The 23613-nt window shown below is 32.3% G+C and overlaps 1 protein-coding gene across 1 annotated transcript in view; it reads right to left on the reverse strand.

Annotated features, from left to right (window-relative positions):
- The window catches only part of LOC106119707 (calmodulin-A), an 88923-nt gene that overhangs the window by 64308 nt on the left and 1002 nt on the right, over positions 1-23613 (reverse strand). The gene's annotated exons all lie outside the window — the stretch shown is intronic.

The raw sequence follows: 23613 nt of genomic DNA on the forward strand, positions 1-23613 counted from the left end.
AAGTTAGGCAACGCCATATGCGTTGCCTAACAATTGCGTATGTCTATGGGCAACGGTGACTTCGCTATTTCAGCGTTTTCAGGTGGCCGCTCGCTCGTTTGCCACCTTATGATATAAAAAAAATGTTATAAAGGGGCAATATTACAAGCTTTTATCTATAAACATATTCAAAATAATTGATTAAGATTTAAGTAACATTATAGAAAATTAACAGAATATATTAGAAATGTTACTCTTGCTATATTATCCTTACTAATATTATAAATGCGATTGTTAAGATGGATGGATGTTTGTTTGAAGGTATCTTCTCAACTCGGTTCAAGCTTCTCGATGATCTGGAAGAAGACATAGGCTACTAATTATGTATTTTTTTCAATTCCGCGCAGATGGAGTCGCAGGCGACAACTAGTTATAAATTTTCATTCAGCAATATAACAATTCATCGTTGTTCAACGAAATCAAATAAATAATAATTATAAGGAAAGATATTATGTCGCATACTTGACATGTTAAGTACGTATTTAAATAATGCTACGGTAAAATGCTACGCGGCCTCTGACCGGCACACCTATAGTGTTCCAGATCCGATTTACTATAATCTTATTATACTTATAAGATTTATTATCAATCACACATGCAACACGCAATATTTGCCTACAAAATAGTATTTAACCTAAGTTCTGTACTTAGAAACAATTCTAAGAATTATAGATATTTTAATACACTGAGTTATTTTTTATTAAACAGATTTTTATAAACATAATAGAGTGGCGCCTGATGAAGCGAGTCACTGATACTTGGTGACCACGACAAGTCTGAAAAGACTGCAACGACGAAGAAGAAGAAGAATAGCTTTCGCTGGTGATTCTGTCCGCACGGAATTAAAAAATAACTTAAAAAGTAGCCTATATGTTCTAACAGACTAAGTTCTATATCTATGCCAAATTTCATCGAGATTCCTTAAACCGTTCTGGACATATCTTCTATCAAACATCAATACATCTATACATTTATAATGTTATGTTAGTCAGAAGTAAGATAAACATTATATGTACTGGGAGGATAAATGTTTCGGACTAAGTTTTTGATGATTTTTCGTATGAAAGAATTGAACTAAATGGGTCCTATTGAGCTTTCAAGTTGAAGCGAGAACTGTCCTGCCAATCAATTGAATGTGGTGACAATGGTCAGCAATCAACGTCTGTGAGTTCACGCCTCACTCGACTTTAGTAATTGCCTTTATTCAACAGTTGTTACGTTGTAACATATAAAAGGACTATGTATTAACTAGCTATCGTCCGCGACTCCGTCTGCGCCGATTTAAGAATAAACTTAATAAGTAGCCTATGTGTTCTTTCAGACTATATTCTACATCTATGCTAAATTTTAGCAAGATTCATGCAACCGTTTTGGAGATACCTTCAAACAAACATCCATTCAAACATTCGCATTTATAATATTAGTAAGTTATTACTTTTGATATATAAATCTTATGATCTATCGATCGAATTGATTGGAATTATAAAGTGTTTTTTTTTTTATTTCTTATGAATGAACTAAATCACAACATTACACCGTTAGTATTATAATATAATTTATCGAAACATATTATTTAACTCTATTCCTACAATGTTATGTATAAACTTTATATAATAAATGTATAATCTTTTCATTAACATTTTCACATTTAATGATCCTTTTGTATTATCTTAATACTTACAGTTAAGCCTCTACGAGCGTGAGATGTAGCTTTAATGGCGCATAATGAAAGCTTCGACGCCTACGACGCCTACGATACCGTAGCAGTATATTATTAACAGATAATGAATGCTACGAGATACTTATGTCCTTATTGTATATATGAGAATAAAACAAGCTTTTGTACGAAAAATTAAGACTGAATGTAAATTTAAGTTTAAAATGTAAACACATCGTCGTCCAATCTTTAAAACAACTATAATTGCATATCACATCTCTCTTCATCATATTAAATATAACAATGAAGAGAAATAATGTCTTATCCTTCTCGATCGAGTTAATGACACGAAATATATTTCCACGTCATATAAGCGATATTACCCAGCCTTTAAGATAGCAATAATATATGAAGACCTATTAAATACTCTGTGCAAACATTTGACGCCGACTCAAGTCGTCAATATCAAGGTCTTTGGTAATATCAACAGCTTCCCCGAGCACGATTACATCGGGCCACGACGTCTGCTTACTGGCGGAGATAAAAATTTACTACCCTCTTCACCTTCGCCCCATTTCGCCCCCTGCGTCTTTAGAAATAATACTGTAATAGCGCTGTGAATTTAATATAAACCTTCAAGGACAAATAAAACTATTCACATAGTGGAAACGACAAGCACTATTAAATAAGGGATATGGTTTGCGATTTTTTTATCATGAATTTTTCTGTTGACTCACACTACAAATTGTAGTCTGAATAATATTATTATTTTCACTAATATATAACTAATAATAACAGTATATACATTTTATAAAATAAAGTATTTACTATCCAATTGAAAATATACTAAACAAAAGATATCCAGGTATACGTCAAAAATGTTTAGGTCGCAATGTCAAAGTTGAAAAGCTAAATAATGTTTTAATATTGATCGGAAAAACACAGGTCGTTTTCTCCTTTTTTGTTTGATTTAATTCTATGTTAATTTTAACTTTTTGAATCAACTTCTAAAACAAATGTTTAAACAATGTCGATTGGACAGCGGAAAAACGTAACATAAATTTCCATGTAAATTGAACATGTTTTCATTGAAAGTTCGGAACGAAAGCTGTCCGTTTTACTTGGAAATTTTAAATTAACTCTACTGTTTTTCTGGACTTACGTAACATACATTTTTTTGAAAAATGTTTTCGGTTATCGTTATTATAAATATTGTCCTTCTGTGACGAGTTATCGGATAGTTTTATATTGACCTTGAACGATCCTTAGTCCCTAACCTCATTTATATTTCATGAGCTATGGACATAAACTCAATCCATATATTAACGAATATGAGAAAAATATAAACTTATATAAGGAATATAAAAAACATAGATGAGCTAGAAGAATATCGTAGTCCCTTAAACATAGGCCATTTGTTCACCAACACCGTCACGGGCACCGGAACCGTCACGAGCTTATTTCTGACGGAGATCAAAAGACGTGACGACGGCTATTTGTCCACATCGACGGTCTCGGTGGAATTTTATCGTTATATTTTTTCTCAAAAAACTTCTTTAGATCCCACAGACATTCTTTATTTTCTACTAACTCTGTTAATGAGTATGTTTCATATTTAAATTGATAATCCAGGACAAATGTATTACTAAAAATCTTACAGCAGTGTAATTCTACGGTTTTTATATTGTATCCCGAGTTGGGGGCGCCTGCTGCTATCTCTAATTCAGCATCCTTGGTTACCGTTAGGTTTTTAGGTTAGATCTAGGCAATTCTACGATTAGAAACAAATATTTTGTGTATTTATGTTATGACTATTTATAAAAGGATTAGTTATGTTAGAAAATAAATTGGTAACAAAATTAAGTTACGTGACGTTTGTATATTAATCCTGTTATGAAGACTCGGTCGCTTGTTTTCGTAATAGGATTATAGCCGTTCCTTTCTCATAATAGAGTTATAATATTTAATAATAAAATGTTTGACAAATTTAAACCAACTTTAAACTGAGAGTAAGTTGTTCTCTGAAAGAAAAAAAAGCTTACTCCTTTTCTTTTCTATTTGTTAATCGTACTTCTTACCAATGTTATAAATGCGAATGTTTGGATGGATCATTGTTTATTTGAAGGTATATCCAGAACGGCTAAACGGATCGCGATGAAATTAGCATACATATAGAATATTGACCGGAAGAACCCATATACTATAATAATTATGTTTTTTCCCGTGCAGACAGTGTCGCGGGTGAAAGACAGTATTATTATTATATTTAGGCATGTATAAATTAAAAAATAAATAGTTTTTCCAATAGTAAACAGAGACACTAAATATTGTTGAAATGCAATACATTAACTCTTATTTCCGATTTCGCTGATGATTCTCGTGCTAAGTGCTTTGTCGTGTTTAGTAATATACACTGTCTGTCTGTATTACTGCATCGAATACAAAAGTATAGTTGCCAGTCAATAAGTTGTTATGAAGTAATATTACATCAAAGATATTTTTGATAAAAATCGTATAGAATTGTACGTCAAATTAAAAGCTTTCCATACATAAAATAATAAATATAACTCTATTTATATATTTTTAGATATTTGTTAGAATATAGAGCGAATGGCGCGCTTTCGTTAACAAAGACAAGTGTCAGATTGATTAGTGAAGGGACATAAACGTTGACATTTTAATAAGGATAGTGTTGCCCACACCGGCACAGTGTCGAAGTTTATTCCTAGCAAAATGAACAATATATCAAAATTTAAAAAAAGCAGATTTTTAATCTGCAAACATTTTTATGTTTGATTTAAAAGTAGTATTCATATCTTTTTAATAAAAATATAAGTAGATTTTTGTTAATTTACTATTATGTCATGGACCTTTAATTAAGCTCTAGGCTTGTACTAGGATGTGTTTTACGACAATACTCGAATGGTCCCGCGATTCGAGTATTGTCGTACTCGTCGAACTCTCGACCACCTGCTCGGAAATCCGTACCCTTAACCATAAGGCTATTGGCACTCTTTCCATTTAAAAAGGCACAAACTTCGTAGTATCTTATATTAAAACAATAAAGATATTTTACAAACTCTATCACAATTCTTTTATTAAATTATAATAAAATTTTATTATAAAACTTTCTTTATCTTTATTTCTTAAATAGCATCGCTTAGTCCTTGAAACACTGCTCTAGTTAAATCAGTTATAAAATGTTCAACGTAGACTACACTGAAGATCGTTAAGTGTTAAAAGTTTAAATATATTAACCTACATCGGTGCCGGTTAACGACACTTTCTAAGTTAAATATTTGACCTAGATTTAGTATATATTATAGCTTTGATAAACATTTCATGTCAAGATTGTTACGAACATTTTACTAATATTATAAATGCGAATGTTTAGGAAGGATGTTTGTTTGAAGATATCTCCAGAACGGCTGGACTGCCTCGATGATATTTGGCAGTGTAGAATATAGTCTGGAAGAACACATACGCTACTAATTATGCTTTCGTAATATCGCACGGACGAAGTCGGACAGCCTGTTACAAAATAAATAAAAACGTTAATAAAACAAGTAGCCTATAATGCTCAAAGTCAAAGCTCAAAATAATGCAAATAATAGTTACTAATATCATAAAATTAATTAAGTCCGGTAACGGGGCCGAAACTATTCGTTACCCTTACCGGATCATACGTGAATTAAACCGTTTTTAAATAGTTTTTAATAAGTTGTTACTCTAAATAACTGTTAGTTTTGTGATGTTTAAATCAAAAATATTACATAACACTGTTTCATTCACTCTGTCCGCCCGGAATAAAAAAAACTTAATTAGTTGCCTATATGTTCTTGCAGATTATGTTCTACATTTGCCAAATTTCAGCGAGATGCAGTCGTTCATCTATCCACTGAAACATTCGCATTTATAATATTAGTAAGAAGTAAAATTAGTAGCTCACATGGTTTCATCATGTAATAGTAGATCTTGGTTCTAATCAAGTTGACGACCCCTGCACATTTGTTTTTGTTAGTATACTATGAACGCTACCAACTTTAGGATCTGTATTTCATAATCATCTGGATAGTCCGTTTAAATCAGTGGTTCCCAAACTTATTTTGTCTACTGCCTACTTTGAGACTAAATATTTTTTTAGCGCCCCCATAATTTCACATATTTAAAAACCACTATAACTTCAAATTAAATTAATTAATTATTGTGACCTATATATGCATATTAACGGAGAATTCTAAACGAAACTTTTACTATAACCCGCAACATGAGACCTGCAGAGCCCACAAGGGGGCGTTATCGCCCACTTTGGGAAACACTGGTTTAAATTGATGAAAGTTTTTAAAATCAGTTTAACATGTTTATTGGTAAGTTTACTGCATATTACAGGAACATTTAAATTTCCAATATTTGAATGAATTACAATGTTATTATAGAAGAGGGTTAGCGTAGCGCAGTAATTAATTGCACCAGTTCGAAGCATTAAATTATGACTATGCGCTAATAATTATGTTCAAATTTATCGACCATTATGGTTAGCATAAAATTTGGTTAACACGGATAATAAGTTAAAATTTTGCTTATAAAATTAAATAACGAAAATAAAAATTGTTTTATATCTTAATCATAAACGATACTATTGTTAATTTCATATTGTTTTATCTTACAATAATAAAAAATGAAAGATGCGCTTAAATATTTTTTTTCATGAAATATGTTAAAATGTTTCTTCTTCCTAAGTTAAAATATATTTCCCCAAAACCATCACTTTAACAGTAGTAGAGCCCGCTTTAACATCTTCGCACGAATCGGCCCGGCTCGCCGGGTGAAATACCACAACCACACAGAAGACAGGCGTCAAGTGGAAGCTATTCAAACTACAGTCTGATGAGTGTGCGTCCCAGAGGTCTAATATAGTCCTCTTTCCCATCCTTTTTCTTATAAGGAAAGAATGGGAAGTGGAAGTAGACTTTCTGGATGAGATCTTTCTGTGCATCCTCTCCTCCGTCGATTAAAGGTAGGCAACGCATATGCAATTGCGTATGTCTATGGGCAACGGACACATCGCTGTTTCAGCGATTTCAGGTGGCCGCTCGCTCGCTTGCCACCTTATGATATAAAAAAAACTTAGATAGTAATTAAGTTCAGTTAAAAGTTCTTGATGAATAACTTAAAGCTTATAAAAAACTTAAAAGCGAGATTAAAGGTTAAATTTTAAACCGTCCTTTGTAAGTTAAGCTTGGATATAAAAAATTGCTTCAGCGTTCCAATATTGAGATGTCAGGTGCTCGAATTACGGCTTAAAGAGATTTTTCATCACGTTTTTTAACTGCCTCAATAATGTGCTAAAATTAAAATAAATCGCTTAAAATTGACGTTTAAAAACCAATTCAACATCTACATAGGCGGCGTTCAAAAGGTTAAAAACAATTCTTTAAATGAAAACAATTCTACTAATTATAACAAATAATTCTTAGGTGTATAGAAATACAGTAGGAGCCAATTTATAATACTGATTGGGAAAGGTTTTACAAAGTTAAGCGATGAGATCTCTTCCATCAATCTTATTTCCCCATAGACCAATCTCCTGCTTATAAATATTAACTACCTTGATTTCTAAAAGCTAAATATAGGTGTTAGTATCTGACTGCATTTGGGTCTATCATAATCTTTCATTTTCTGTTTTCTTTCCTTTTCGAAGAAAGAAAAAAAAATCTAACTAGATTTAAAATAATCAAAATAGCTTTTAAACAAACATATTTTCTTAGAGTACGCAAAAAAATACTATCCTTGAAGGAAAACAAATAATATTCTACGTAGGCCTTAAGTCACATATTACCAATTCAAAACAGACAACATAAAATATTTTATAAAGAACTAGTTTGTTGCTCCCGACTTCATCCGTGCAGAAATAAGAAAAAAAACTTAATTATTTGACAATTTCTTCCTCCAGTCTATGCCAAATTTCAGCGAGATCCGTTTAGTTATCCTGTAAATATGTACGTAATAACAAACATCCATCTATCAAACCGTCTAATCTTTCGCTTTTGTAATATTAGTAAGGTATTATGAATTCAGACAACAGAAATGTTGTAGAAATAATAATAACACCCTATTCTATTCTTATGTACTATTATTTGTATGATTGTATATGAGTATGCAGTCCTGTATACACTCTAGTAACATCATTTATTCTCGGAACTCGGTTCTGAGGAAACGAGGAACGGACCCTTTGTACCGCGAAATGGAACCTAAACGAGCTTGTTAGTGACGTAGCCAATTTGTTACAATAACCCGTCAACTACCATACAACCCTATCTACTCACAGCGCAACTAACCTAAAAGTCAATGCTAGGGATCAATACGAATGACGTCATCTTTTGAATACGACAGTCAGCTGTTTAATTAGAATCATTAACTGTCATGTATAATCATTTATTAGTCACTAAGGGAGACTCTGAGGACTCTCTGAGTGCGACAGTAAACTAAATCCTTACTTATATCTAACACTATCTTTCGTCTGCGGCTTCGTCTGCGCAAAAGTAGAAAAAAAAAATTAGTAAGCCTAAGTGTTCTTCAAGATTATGTTCTAGATCTGTGCCAAATTTCATCGAGATGCATAGAGCTATTCTGGAGGTACCTTCGAGCAAACGTCCTACCATCCATATCTTATATATATTAAATTCTCGTGTCACAATTTTCGTTTCCATACTCCTCCGAAACTGTATGACCCATTCTCATGAAATTTTGTGCGCATATTGAGTAGGTCTGAGAATCGGCCAACAACTATTTTTAATCCCGCGCGGACGGAGTCGCGGGCGGCAGCTAGTATCTATCTAACAAAAACACATTGGTACATGGCGGGTTTCGAACCCAGGACCTGCAGATTGCAAGTCAAGTGCTTGACCACTGAGCCACCGACGCTGCACGATTTCGAACAATGAAAGCAAACTGTAAGGCATAATTATTTGTGATTCAATGCTGGTCATATATCTCTGACAGATGAGGTTATGAAACACAATATAAGGGTAATAGCTCAGTAATAAATTCCTTTCAGTGTACCGCCTCAAGGACTTAGGTTCTCTATTACAAGCATCTAACACGTCACAGAGATAAATGCTTTCTGCACCGCCTAGAGATATGTTCCATTATAAATATATAAAGGCTGTTACAATATTCTATTAAATCTTACTAATATTATAAACTAGCCGTCGTCCGCGACTCCGTCCGCGTGGATATATAAAAAACTTAATTAGTGTAGGCCACCCATCCATCCACATCACATCCATTTAAACATTCACATTTATAGTATTAGTAAATTAAATAAAAAACAGCTTTTCAAGGCATAAATTCGAGAAAAAAAATGAATGAATAGTATCCTATGTCCGTCCCCTGGCTCTAAGCCACCTCCTCACCAATTTTCAGCTATATCGGTAAAGCCGTTCTTGAGTTATAAATAGTATAACTAACACGACTTTCTTTTATATATATAGATAGATGCGAATGTTTAGATGGATGGATGTTTGTTTAAACGTATCACCAGAACGGCTGAACGGATCTCGACGAAATTTGGCATATAGAACAAAGTCTGGAACAACACATAGGCTACTAATTATGTTTTATTAATAGCGCGCCGAGGGAGTCGCAGGCAACCGCTAGTTTTACATAAATAAGTTAATAATTATATCAAAGCTATTCATAAATATATGTCACTTTTATATATATGGATATGATATGAGAAATGTTAATTAACTTATGTAAGTTTTGTGCTGTTTTCAGATTTAAATCAGTCTATAAATAAGTGTGGCGAAAACTTTGAAATACTGTAAAACTTTTGAAGCGAGCTTTTATACGGACGTTCGCTGGGAAGGCGCTCGATCCGTAAAAATGTCAGATTTACTACCGTTGCCAGTTACCCGTTACCTCGCTTTTACTTGTTACCCTTTATATATAGGAATGCAGAGGTTAGGTTTTTTCTTAATATTTGTACTACTTTTAGACTGAGTTTTTTTAAGCTTGATACTAAAAAGCTTCGCTTCTTTCGGATGTCTAAAGACGGCTATGTATTTTAAAACACGGATGAGTGCGAAATTTCATACTAAGGTATTGTTGCGTACTAATCTTTGATTATGAGTAATGGTTGAATTTCACCCACATACCGATATAATCTTATATATAAAATTCTCGTGTCACAATTTTCGTTCCCACACTCCTCCGAAACGGCTTGACCGATTCTCATGAAATTTTGTGAGCATATTGAGTAAGCCTGAGAATCGGTTAACATCTATTTTTGATCCCGCGCTGACGGAGTCACGGGCGTCAGCTAGTTTTCTTATAAATGTTGCGATTCTTTGAAATACAATCGACAAAAATAGACACCCAAAACATTCACGTAATATCCATCAGAATAAGTTTTCGTCTGTAAGTATTGTAATGAAAAAAACTTTCACAAGAAAGTTCTTGACTTAATAAGAGTTAGAAATATAACTGATAACAACATTGTTTCTTGATTGTTTTTAATATGATGGGGATATTTATCATATATACCAAACAATTATAAAAGCTGATTTACTGTCATGTATTTTCTGGTACTACCTATAATACCTTGATAATTTTAACTATATTATCGAAGATTAACCGTGAGTTTCCGAGACCAAATATTTCGTTTAAAACATATTGTTTCCTCTATTTTGTCAAAGATAATAAAAGGGATGACGATATTTTATATAGGTTTTAGTCATCGAAACCAAAAATAACATAACTAATTTTGCCCAAAACAATCGCAACCATTCCTTAAAAGTATAGTATATTTAAAGTATATGTTAGTTGAAAATGAAACAGAAATAAGTTGAAAATGAATGGGGCGCCGCGGGTGCTGTCGGAAACACGTTTCATCGAAACTTTTTTTTAATTATTTTAAAGTTTATATATAAATATGTATATATGTATATTCTTAGTGTACATATACATTCACGTGACGTCATACAATTCTTATTCTCAATTATATTGCAGTAAGCTTTACGTGAAACTTTATTTACTACTTCTTGACTTCGGTAATTGTTTGTGCTGAGTCACGAAGGAAGTTTTTCTTTCTAATCTAATTCCCGTAAACTCCTGCGAACTCGAACAGTTTTCTTCGGAAAGTTTATATATAAGACTTCTATGGTACGAAGAAAACCGGACAGACGATCTGGGGCGTTAGACAAAGTGCATTCGCTACAAAGCGATTCTATATTGAACTTCAAAAATGTATAGAACTGACAATAGCTTTCGATAAGTCACGTGATTGTCACGTGATTGTCACGTGATTGTCACGTGATTGTCGCGCGTCACTTCCATACATGTCTGAAGTTCGCTAGGGATTCGCTTCGAAGCGAATGCATTTTGTCTAACCCCTCTGTTGACACAAATCCAAAACGATGTAAGACACTTAAAATTATTATTGTTATAGTTAAATAAATAACAATGTATAAGTTTAAATAATTTTTCAAATAACTAAAAGAGGAGAACATATAAGAACTAAATGATTCTCTTCTATAGAGTGTGTTCAATTTACGTTTTTTTACATATATGTGTAAAATTTATTCAAAATGCGTCAAGCAGTTCCGGAGATACCTTCAAATATCCATCCATCTAAAGTTTCGCGTTTGTAAAATTAGTAAGAAGTAAGATAATTAGTAAATATGCTAAGCCTTTGTAGAAAAAGAAATAAAACTGGTGAAACTAATGACGTCTACTTTCAGAACGGAAATAGGACACGAAATCGGGTAATCAAAGGGTTCTTTGAGGCTTCGCTTGGTTAAATTCAACAGCAAACTGTAATTTACATCAAGAAATACGGAATTGTTTTGGAAAATGTATGCGATTTTAATTATAAACTATATATCTTTTCTTAGGATATATTAAATATCTTACTAATATTATAAATGCGAATGTTTAGACTGATGGATGGATGAATGTTTGTTTCTTTGAAGGTATCTCCAGAACGGATGCATGTATCTCGCTGAAATTTGGCGTAGATGTAGAACATAGTCTGGAAGAACACATAGGCTACTTATTAAGTTTATTTTTAATTCCGCGCAGACGTAGTCGCGGGCGATACCTAGTATATAATTATTAGGGGATCTGTAGATACATGTTAGATGATAGATGTTAACAAAGGCATAGTAAACAAAGTACGATTTATCAAGCGTATGAATTATAAACAAGCTGATTAAGTCCTAAACACGACAGTTCTTTAGCTTACTTTTAGAGTAGTGTATACTTTAAAAGCGTCAATAGCCTAATGGTTAAGGATACGGATTTCCGACCACGAGGTCGGGGGTTCGAATCCCGCCATTCGACTATTGTCGTAAACCATATCCTAGCACAAGCCTAGAGCTTAGTTGGAATGGTAAAAGAAATATTAGTAAATTTCCAAAAAAATCTGCTAATATTTTTCATAAAAAAAAAAAAAAAAACTTTTATCAGATAAGAAATTCTACCAAATTATATAAACAATATGATATATCACTCAGTTAATTATGTAACATATCCTTCTCTGAGTTGGACAAGAAAAGAACGATCTTGAAATCAAATAACTCTTCATTCAGAAAAGAATTTATTATATCAAGACGTTATATTATCTGAAAATAGTTTCTATCGTTAGTTAAGCTTTTGAAGCTTTATATTTTAATATATATTCAATGTTAAACTGCATCGCAAAGACACTTAAGTAAGCAGTCGGAGGGGAAATAGCTTTTCACTACGACGAGTGACGGGAAACGTTTAAAGGAAACGGCCACTTACTGTGTCGGATGCGAGACAAAGCAAAGATGCTTGAAAGGAAATTTAAATACCTAAACTCAGTGATTATGTACTTAATGCAATAAAACTATGTACTAGCAGTCGCACGGGGCTCCATCCATGCGCAATTTTAAAAAAAATAGTAGCCTATGTATTCTTCCAGGCTATGTCCTACATACATGCCTAAGTTCAATAGGATCCATACAATCGTTCTGGACATACCTTCAAACAAACATCCATCCATCCAAACAATCGCATTATAATATTATATTAGCATTAGATTGTATTAGATTACTAAGTTTGTGTAGTCACTGCGTAGCGATTGCGTAGCGGCGTAGCTATTGTGTTACAACTATTAGGTTTATATTCGATTTTCAATCAATATAAAATCATTCAAATCCACTTTTAAGAAAATAAATCTGCTTTATTCTAGTGACACATACAAAGATATCTTCTTCTTCTTCGTATTCTTCATTACTGAAGGTCGTGCTTGTCCTGATACGCTTCAACGGCCGTGTCGACCAGCTGCCTCCACGCTGTCCGGTTTTCGGCTTGTCTCAGGGCAGTCGTGATATTAAGTCCCAATATAGCCTGCACTTGATCGGACCAGCGATTAGGTGATCGACCCCAAAGATATATAAAGCGACAATATTAAATGTTATAAATAAATAATACATCTTCAATCAAAACGACACGCTGAAGGACTTCCAAATTAAGTAGTATTATAACAAGAAACAAATAAGAAAAACAAAACAAATATAAACAACGTCTCAGAGTTTCACATCAATAACTTTTTGATCCATCGCCGACGCGATGTTGTGAAAAAAACAATACTCGTCAAGACTCGCTCTGTCGCGTCCGTTATTTTATAACCTCGAAATAAAGATTCCGATTTGTCTTATAAGAATTTTCGGGTCATTAATTTCATAACAGTGGTATTTATGTTATACGGTATAAAAATGCTACAAATACATTTGACAAACAAGCTTGATTTACTATCCATCTACAAACGAACACGAAATTTATTTTCTGAATAACTAGGTTTCGGCCGTGACTCCGTCCGCGCGGAATTAAAAAACAGATAATAGCCAATACTCAGACCTACTGAATATGCATATAAAATGTCATGAAAATCGATCAAGAAGTTTCAGAGGAGTATGGCAACTAACATTCTGACACGAGAATTTTATTTCTTTAAATATACGATTATTTTTTAATCTGTGTATAATGTCTGAAATAATTTATATATAAAATACATAGATGTTTTTACATAGAAGCTTTTACAAACATAATAGAGCTTTCGTGGAATTTGCTTTTAATTTATATTGTTGTTTATCTATCCCTGTGGGTAAAGTCATGTTACGTCATTTTAAATTAATTATACGTAATATTGTTTGTGTGTGTGTGTGAGGTCACACGCCATATGATTGATGCCTCTATTACTCTATATTTCATCACATAAAACGTATGCAAATTACCTCGTAAAATACGGCAGCCGCATTATAATCTATACTATTTTTTACTTTGACCTTGAACGATTTATGTTAACTTACTGTAGTCATTGAAAAAAGTACCGCGACCAAAGTTCACTTATTCGTTGTTAATATCTTTAAACTGAAAATATACATATTTATATAATAATAAGCACTAACTATGTATTGAAAATAGTGATTACTACATTGTGTTGTTAACGCTTTCCGCGCTATTCTCTTCTTTCTTTTTTTATAAATAAAAAGGTAAAAGCTCTTACTGGCCAGTATGCCACGTCTTTGGCAGATTAGTTCTGCACTCAACACTTGCTTAGAAGTGTTCAATATTAACAAGACTCAAAAACTATTCCACTACAAGGTTAAACTTTAGTTATTGGTCGTTTGTGTGGAGATTCATATTATGACCAGGTACAAATAGCCTAATGATTTAATTTACTATTTGTAACATTTGTTTTGGCATAATCAAATCCACTCTTAAGCTAGAAACATTAATATTTAATTTGTAAGTACAGGATACTTTACAAGACCTTAACAGTTAAAATAACCTTTAAATACAATTTCCTACAGTATGTGTTTACCAATATAGTCACATGAAATTTAAACGAGTACAGCAGGCAGGCAAATTGGTCTCGTTAAAAAATAAAGGGATAGCAGGTGGCGTGCACTTTAAACGACCCGCATAGTGTACCCAACGATTGGGTGCTTAATGCACATCATTATTGAATAACCTCAATACGAATAGAGTTACAATGGCTTTGTTCTCACAGCTAGATTATAACAGAGTTTTATACCAAGGATTAGAAAAAATACAAATTTGTTTATGCTAGTATTTATAGAGAAAAAGGAACATTACTTATGTTTATTACTCGTTCTTATAGTATGTGTTATAGAGATTGAATCGAAGCGCAATATATGGCAACCAAGCAAAAATTTAACGCGGTTTTATTCGGGATGTAAACGTAGCAGCTAAGTAGTTCGTTGCAAATAAAAATTTATGACAGGTTTTTATCATAATTGGGTTCGTTTCTGCGGCAATGAAACGAGCTGGAAACGACAGGAAACGTAACGAAATGATTCTAAGAAAAGATTCTTCATACTTTAGTATATAGAGGAGTAGTAGAAAAATAGAAAATTTTAAAAACCGAAGCATAGAGAGTCTAAAATATTTTAAGCAAAAAGCAATTCATCATCATCAGCTCACCATAAGTCCCCACCAAGGGGCTCGGAGCCTAACCTCAGTTAAGGGTGATTAGGCCATAGTCAACCACGCTGGCCAAGTGCGGGTTGACACATATCTTTGAATTTCTTCTCAGATATGTGCAGGTTGCATCACGATGTTTTCCTTCACCGTAAGAACGGCGGATAAATGTACATATGTAAATCGGAAATCGAAAAACACATTGGTACATGGCGGGATTCGAACCCAGGTCCTGCAGATTGCAAGTCAAGTGCTTGACCACTGAGCCACCGACGTCTCAAAAGCAATTAATTGAGTTTATTTTAAAGCATAAAACATTGTAGCTGTTATCTGATGTTCGATTTATTATATCAAATACGATCGTTCAGTGAACGTTTAGGTTCGGATTGCTTTAAATTTTCTAGGAAAAGTTATAAACGTTTTGTTTATCGTTTTCCAAATAGCTATGGAATATGATTTTCATGTTTTTGGAATAGATTTTCGTTATATGATTGAATCAAAAATAAATTTAATGAAATTAGTATCACAAAATGACTGCCATGTCAATACTTTATTTACTAGTCATCTGTCTGTCTATCTAGGATAACAAGATCGTCACTAAAGGATCGCATGTTTAAAAGCAAATATCATTGTAATATTTTCGTTCTAAGAACTGCTGATAGGGGATAGTTTATGGGTGATTTTGAAGAAAACTTTACAATGCTTATGTCTTACTGTACTGTCCTAGAAATTTTTTCATCATATTTATGCGTTTGCGATATAATCGTTAGTACCTCTATCTGTCAAAATTTTAAACTAGACGACAGAAACTGTGTTGATGGTACCTCTTTTGGAGATTCGTTCCTAATGACCCGTCTATTTAGGTTTAAATCTTTAGCTATGCATCGGTTATACTATGTTCTTAACTTAGAGGAAAGAACATTTGGTCACACGTTTTTATACTTACGTAGTTAAACGTGAATCAAATAATTTAATATTTAAGTAGATAAGAACTTTGAATTTGTGAATTCAGCCAACGTTACGAGTAAAATTTATATTTTACTTTCTTTTAACGGTTAAAAATGTTAGAGTGCTTACTAAGTGCAGTCAGACTTGCTACGTTCATTCAATTCAGGTCAAAGTAGTAAATCTTTTATAGTCGCACTTTGTGGTACAGTACATTGTTGTCAATATTTCGACAAAGATTTAATACGCGTACAATCAGACTTCGGACTTCGGACTTCTTAGTAATATTATAAATGCGAATGTTTAGATGAACAGATGTTTGTTATAAGATATCTCCAGACCGGCTGAACGGATGTTCATGAAATTTGGTATACATATAGACCAAAGTCTGGAAGAACACATATGCTACTGTTTCAATTATGTTTTTTTTTAATTCTTCGCGGATGAAGTCGCTAGCGGCTGCTAATTTTGTATAAATTATTGCTACAATTATTCCATTTTTTTGTAATTTGCTTTTGAGGCTTGTGCACTTTAAATGACAACGTAACTTTCAAAATTAACTTAATGTCATCCAATTTAGTTTTGAAGTATATTTATAAAATAAATCGCAGCGTCTTCGTTTACTAAAATTGGGTGCACGAATCCAATTTGGTTTAAATTTACACAGAAAAGCGTTTACTTTTCTACGTAAATACTGTTCTGTGATGAGCACATCTCAAGTAAATAACATGTTCTTTGGAATATCATTGTAATTGGATAGAGAGAGATTCCTCTCAATCTCATCCTTCAGATGATTGGATGAAAAGTGGAGACTTATCCTAGACCAAGAGACACTTAGAGTTGGCGTATAAAATTCTTTATATAAAAATGAATAACTAGAAATAAGGTTATTTCCTTATCCAGAAAAAGATTGCAGTAAGAATGTTATTTTATTTTATTTTTAACCTTGCCAGACCGGGTCTCATTCTTGAATAAAAGCTCATTCATAGATAATTTCATGTTTTTTTATGCGAAAAGTGGAGGTCCGTATACTGGCTGATGATAATGATACTTATGTCACAAACAATAGAAAATAAAAATAACATATTCTACTTATAAATAGTAAAATTAAAAGTAAACCAGCGATGAAATTACGATTTAAAATAAAAGTTTTTTACCATTCATAAATCTTATTTAATTTATTATAAATTTAAACTAAATTTGTTAAGAAATATCCATTAAACTGTCGCTCCTAATATAGCGTCAATCAAGTTCTTTGAAGCTTAAACACAACATGGCCGCGGCGAGCACTCCGCAAACAATTAAGCCATTAATTTGAAACGACGCTGATGAAATAAATTTAAAAGATTTCATTTTAACTATATATATTTAAAACAACTAAACTTAATTATTTCAAAGGTTTAAATTGACATTGAATACATAACAAACGGTGAAGGAAAACATCGTGATGCAACCTGCACATATCTGAGTAGAAATTCAAAGATATGCGTGAAGTCAATCAATCCAAACTGGGCCAGCGTGGTTGACTATGGCCTAGTCACCCCTAACTTAGGGTACGCTCCGAGCCCCTCGGTGGGGACATTTAGTGAGCTACTGATGATGACATAACAAAGCGTCGGTGGCTCAGGTATTGAGCACTTGACTTGCAAAGATACGTATGAAGTCAACGCACACTGGGCCAGCGTGGTTGACTATGGCCTAGTCACTAAGGGTAGGCTTTGAGCTTCTCAGTAGAGACGTATAGTGAGCAGATGATGATGAGTTATTGAACGTAATAATAGATTCTTACGGACATTTCCGGAGACTAAAGCTAGTTATAAATCGAGGTGGATAAAAAGCTTAACCATTCAATTGCAAACTGGATGGCAAGATTAGAGTGATTTTAGTTTAATCATTGTGCAGTAGGCGTGCACAATTCGAATCACTAACTAACGAGTTACGTGTCTCGTTACATCTGAAGGTTAGTTTTCATACTTAAAGAATACATGCCATCTTTAAAGAGAACGACAAGGAAATTACAGATATTTCTTAGACAAATATATCGTAGACCAACAAAACAATTCGTATATATTTTAGATGCATTTTTTATTTTGAAATTTCAACTAGAATTATCAACATCAAACAGTGATAGCACAGAACATAAAATCAAACAGCAGCCGCATAAATTAAAAAATAATTCACGAAACACCAGGAGCATTTTTTTAATTAATACGCTTCTCTATCAAAAGTCAAATTGTAGATAAAACGAGAAGCTTTTGACCTATATCCGTATCTAAGTTCAATTAGATCACGCAGACGTAATGATAACAATTTACGATCCAATTTTAGTTCTATCGAGAGAACTATGATCATAAAACTAACTCCGTTTAATATTTCTCCTGTAGAAGTTTGTAACTATCGATTGGTCATTAACTAAGTAATTATGTTTTATTATTTTATATTCTTCATTAAAGGTTAGGCCTATTGCGTTGTAGCAAGTGATTTGGCTTATTATTAAGTAATATTTTCACACATATTACCGAGTTTGCACACAGTTTTTTATATAATTAAAATGATAATAATTTTGAATATTAGTTGAACACATCTTTTAACCCTTTGAACGCCGGTGAAGGATATTATGGACGTCAAAGTGGTTGTTTTTCACCATAAAGATGTATTCAGACTATTTTCCGTATAAGTATTTCATTAAATTATTCAAACTTTCATGTGACATTATACTAAACTGATATATAAACACGGCTAAACACTCACGTATATTCCGTCCGGTGGCGGCACCGACTAGTTTCGAGCCCATCGGGGCCCTTCATCAGGATGAGTGGTACTGGTATTATTGAGCGACGGGCCGCGTCCGCGAAATACTGAGTGTTTAGCCGTGTTTATGTATCAAGTATTTCATTGTTTGTTGACCAAGAACCTTAACTAAAAACTTGACCTTGACTAAAAACCTTAAAGGTATGTTAAGTATTTTTAATGTAATTGAATTTAGCTCATGTTTCATGAATATATTTTTGTTTTTCACTGACAAATTTGTAAAGCGAAAACCCGAATGAATTTTTTAATTGATCGATTGGTATCGATTCATCATTTATTTCGAGGCATGCAAAAGCAATCCATTACACGAGCTGCTAGTATTTTGACATCGATCGAATGCACTAGGGGTTAATTACAAGATGGCCGCCGTCCGTGCAGCCGCGACCATTTACCAAATATTTTAACATGCGGAAATTTCACTTTGTAAATCAAAGCTTTTGACAACACATTACCTTAATTAGTTGCTTAACGTGGGTTCTTGAAAATACACCCCCGTTAAATCATATTGTTATTTCTGTTTTGCCAAATATGAAAAACAGAAAAGATAATATATTTTATACAAAGCTTTTAGTGTCAGAAACCCACAGTTAGTTGAACAAATTATAGTATTACTAATTTTATAGTAGTCAGAAAAAACAATCTTACCGTGTGTTTCCGAGACCAAAATCTGTATATAAAATATATCGTACCTATCATTTATAATCTTTGACAAAACAGAGATAACGATATATTTTAAATGGCGATTTTGGTCTTAGAAACTGACGGTTAATCTTGCGAATTGTGTCGTGATTGTTTTCAATTCAAAGCACATTTGCTTTCAGCAAATATAGTCTTTAGTAAAGTAATGTAAAGTAATATAAAAATCTAGCAGCTTTTATTTATTTATCTTTGTTTTTTTCCATAAGCAGATTTCATTAATTTCGGTATCTTTATAAAGCGTTTCACAGCTAAAACGATTAACGTCCTAAATAAATAAACAAGTACGGCCGCCGAGGGCGAAAGTAATCTGCTTATGGAAAAAAACAAAGATAAATAAATAAAAGCTGCTAGATTTTTATATTACTTTACATTACTTTACTAAAGACTATATTTGCTGACGATAAATGACTGATTTTTTGTACGATTAATGTACGTTAATCTTTTAGTTATTAAAACTAAAACATTTTTTCACGATTATTTTAAGTTAATAACAAATATTATATCAAAGTCTGTAGAGCAAAGTCTCTTAAAACTTTTCTTTTTCGTATAACTTACAACTTCATTTTCCGGAAAGTTAATCTAAGTTGAGTTGTAACTTGTAAGTTATTGAAAGTTTCAGCTTAGGAATAGATGATAATATCTCGAAAATTCATATCAGTTTGATGTTTTTTGTCTTTATTTGACCATCCACAAGAATAAAAATATTTAAACTTTAAAATATTGATATTATAAATACTTAAACTCAACACACTCAAAGACGGTTAATGATTATTTAAGAGATCTATTAATGTACATTTCTCATACCTTAGCGACCAATTGAGGACCCTGAGTTTGGTATAATTTCATCGTTTAAATTTTCATTACATTAAGCCTGTCCTTCGATAGTATCTTCTAAGCACGTTCTCCAGTAAATTTTAAATATATTTACTGAAAGTTTCGTATTTAGCAGTAATTAACTTCATCGGTGACCTTTTGCGACTTAATTAGAATAGCAATTAAGAGAATTTAATGCGCACCGATATTTCAACGATTAAATAAATTGCATAATTAAGTGGGATTGCGACGAAATTAAAATATATCTTTATCAAAACTGTATACAACATCAACATCTAATATATGAATATTTACTATCTATACTAATGTTATAACAAAGACCTAGCTATGTTCATCATTATATGACCAAAATGTTACATTAATATGAGATATCTCTATTAAATTATTCAAACTTTCGTGAGACATTATACTAAACTGATATATAAATAAATAATCCGCGAAAAAATACCAATACCACTCATCCTGATGAAGGGCCCCCGATGGGCTCGAAACTAGTCGGTGCCGCCACCGGACGAATATACGTGAGTGTTTAGCCGTGTTTATATATCAGTTTAGATATCTCTATTGTTTAAATATACGTTTTGTAATATAACTATGAATACATGGAAAGTTAACAAAGTTAATATTTGTCAAAGCAAAACTTGCTAGACATGTCTTTTGAATTCGCTTATTAAGCAAAAGTTAATGTTGTTTCTACGTAAGTTTTACAAACTTTTTATAACAAAAGATAATTATTATTATTAATTATATTAATTATTTAATAATTGACTTGATTTTCTTTTTTAAAATTTTATATTAAAATATTAGCAGATTTTTTTGTAAATTGACTAATATTTCTTTTACCATTCCAACTAAGCTCTATGCTTGTGCTAGGATATGGTTTACGACAATATTCGAATGACGGGATTCGAACTCCCGACCTCGTGATTGGAAATCCGTACCATTAACCATTAGGCTATTGACGCTTTTCGATTTTAAAATATACTTCAAAAGAAGAATGCTGTAGCTAAAATAGTATGATAAAAATTTAATTACCAACCGAATAGGTGCTAAGTAATATAACTATATATAACCAACCCGCACTTGGTCAGCGTGGTTGACTATGGCGTAATCACCCTTAACTTAAGGTAGGCTCCGAGCCCCTCGGTGGTTACGTATAGTGAGCTGATGATGGTGAATATATGTAAATATCATTTTACAAGTAAAAAAATTCCAAAGATGTTATTTGAGAAACGTCGAAACAAAAGCCGATATATCACATTGTTTTTTTTTTTTATTAAGTGTAAAAATATGGCCATGTTCATGGACAACAAACAATTTTCATCATAAAAAAATTTATAATAATTTCGAAGTGTTAGTGTTAAAAATATAAATATTTTAAAAACTTACATTTGCAATTCAAAATGATTCAAATATTTCTTGTCATATCTTATAACATTGTTTGAAAGTAAGCAAAGTTTTTCCTGTTCCGAGAAAAATGATGCAACATCTGCGCAGATGGTCCGTAAACTTTGCAATGCATAAATATGATACGTAAAACTGAATTGTTGATTTTTTTTTCTAAAATATAAATTCAACATCAGATTAGTACATCTCAAATATATTTTGAAGCATTTCTCACATCAAATTCAACTATCTAATTATGAAAATAATGTCCATATCAATTTGAAAAGTAAAGCCAATTACCACATGAACAATAATTTCTTATCAACTTTTTTAAGGATCAAATTAAAATATAGCTGCTAAAGAAACACATATTTTATAATTATTTTTTTATTTTTTTATTTCATAAGGTGGCAAACCAGCGAGCGGTCACCTGAAATCGCTGATATAGCGAAGTGACCGTTGCCCATAGACATACGCAATTGCATATGCGTTGCCTACCTTTAATCGACGGAGGAGAGGATGCACAGAAAGAAAATATTTTCCCTTTCCCATGCATCCTCTCATCCGGAAAGTCCACTTCCCATCCTTTCCAAAAATTTATTCGAACATATCTAAAGCTGCCAATTAATGAACGTTCAAGACCAAGAAGGTTGCATAACATTAAAAAGAAGAAATTGCTCGTTAACTGTATATTTTAAACGCTAAACAAAATAACAGGGAAAAATATGTCTTCTCGTTAGTGCTTAAGAAACAAAAGCCAAGTATACAAAGACTTGATAAACTCTTATTTTATTTTTAATACTTCAGTATGTACTCGTACTTTAAACCACTTTACTCGTAAACCTTAAAAAGCACTTTTGTACTCTTTAAAAATATAAATCTTAAATAAACCTTCTTATTATCAAAAGGTTAGACGTCTGCCCTTTATACATTTTCCTTTCATTTCATAAAAGTAAAAAATACAAAAATAAAATTCTTGAGATGATTTAAGCCCAATAGAGTTTTGTTTTTTTATATACTAGCTGTTGCCCGTGACTCCGTCGGCGTGGAATTAAAAAAAACTTAATGAGTAGCCTATGTGGTCTTCCAGGCTGTGTTCTATAGCTATGCCAAATTTCATCAAGATCCATGCAGCCGTTCCGAAGATATCTTCAAACAAATATCCATCTATCCATCCAAACATTTATAATATTAAGAAGTAAGATAAGTAAGATTTAACAAGCATAACTCTTGTCAATTAATTTAATATGCAATAACCTTTACTTTAGCTTAAATAACATTACTAATTGGTTTTTGTAATGTAAACAAACAATCATTAATTTAAATAGATTTCATTTATAAAGTTCTCGGCTTTGCGTAAATCACGTGCATGATAATGAAAGCAAACTTTATCTGCAATTACAAATGATTGATATATAAAAAGTATATGAAACTGGCCAGTAATAAAACATTGTATTCATAAAAAGTTGTTACTAAAACTTAATATTTTTTTAGATATTATCAGTAAAAGTGTGAGTTTAAACAGCATGCACTTAACCTAATTCTCACGGAAATTATTTTAAAATGATACAAGGTTAAATCTAAAGTCCTTAATTTTTTCATTACACTATTAATAATTAACGCAAATAGTAATGGCTGCTGAGAAATCTGTATGTACATTGATTCCAGAAAAAAAGTAAAATCTTGTGTTAAATACAAAATCCGCGTTCTCTCTCAATACTCAAGTTAAAAGTATATTTTTAAAAAGAGGGTTTCCATTGCCGAAACAT

This window comes from Papilio xuthus, unplaced genomic scaffold (assembly GCF_000836235.2).
Source record: "Papilio xuthus unplaced genomic scaffold, Pxut_1.1 DF827135.1, whole genome shotgun sequence".
NCBI lineage: Eukaryota > Metazoa > Arthropoda > Insecta > Lepidoptera > Papilionidae > Papilio > Papilio xuthus.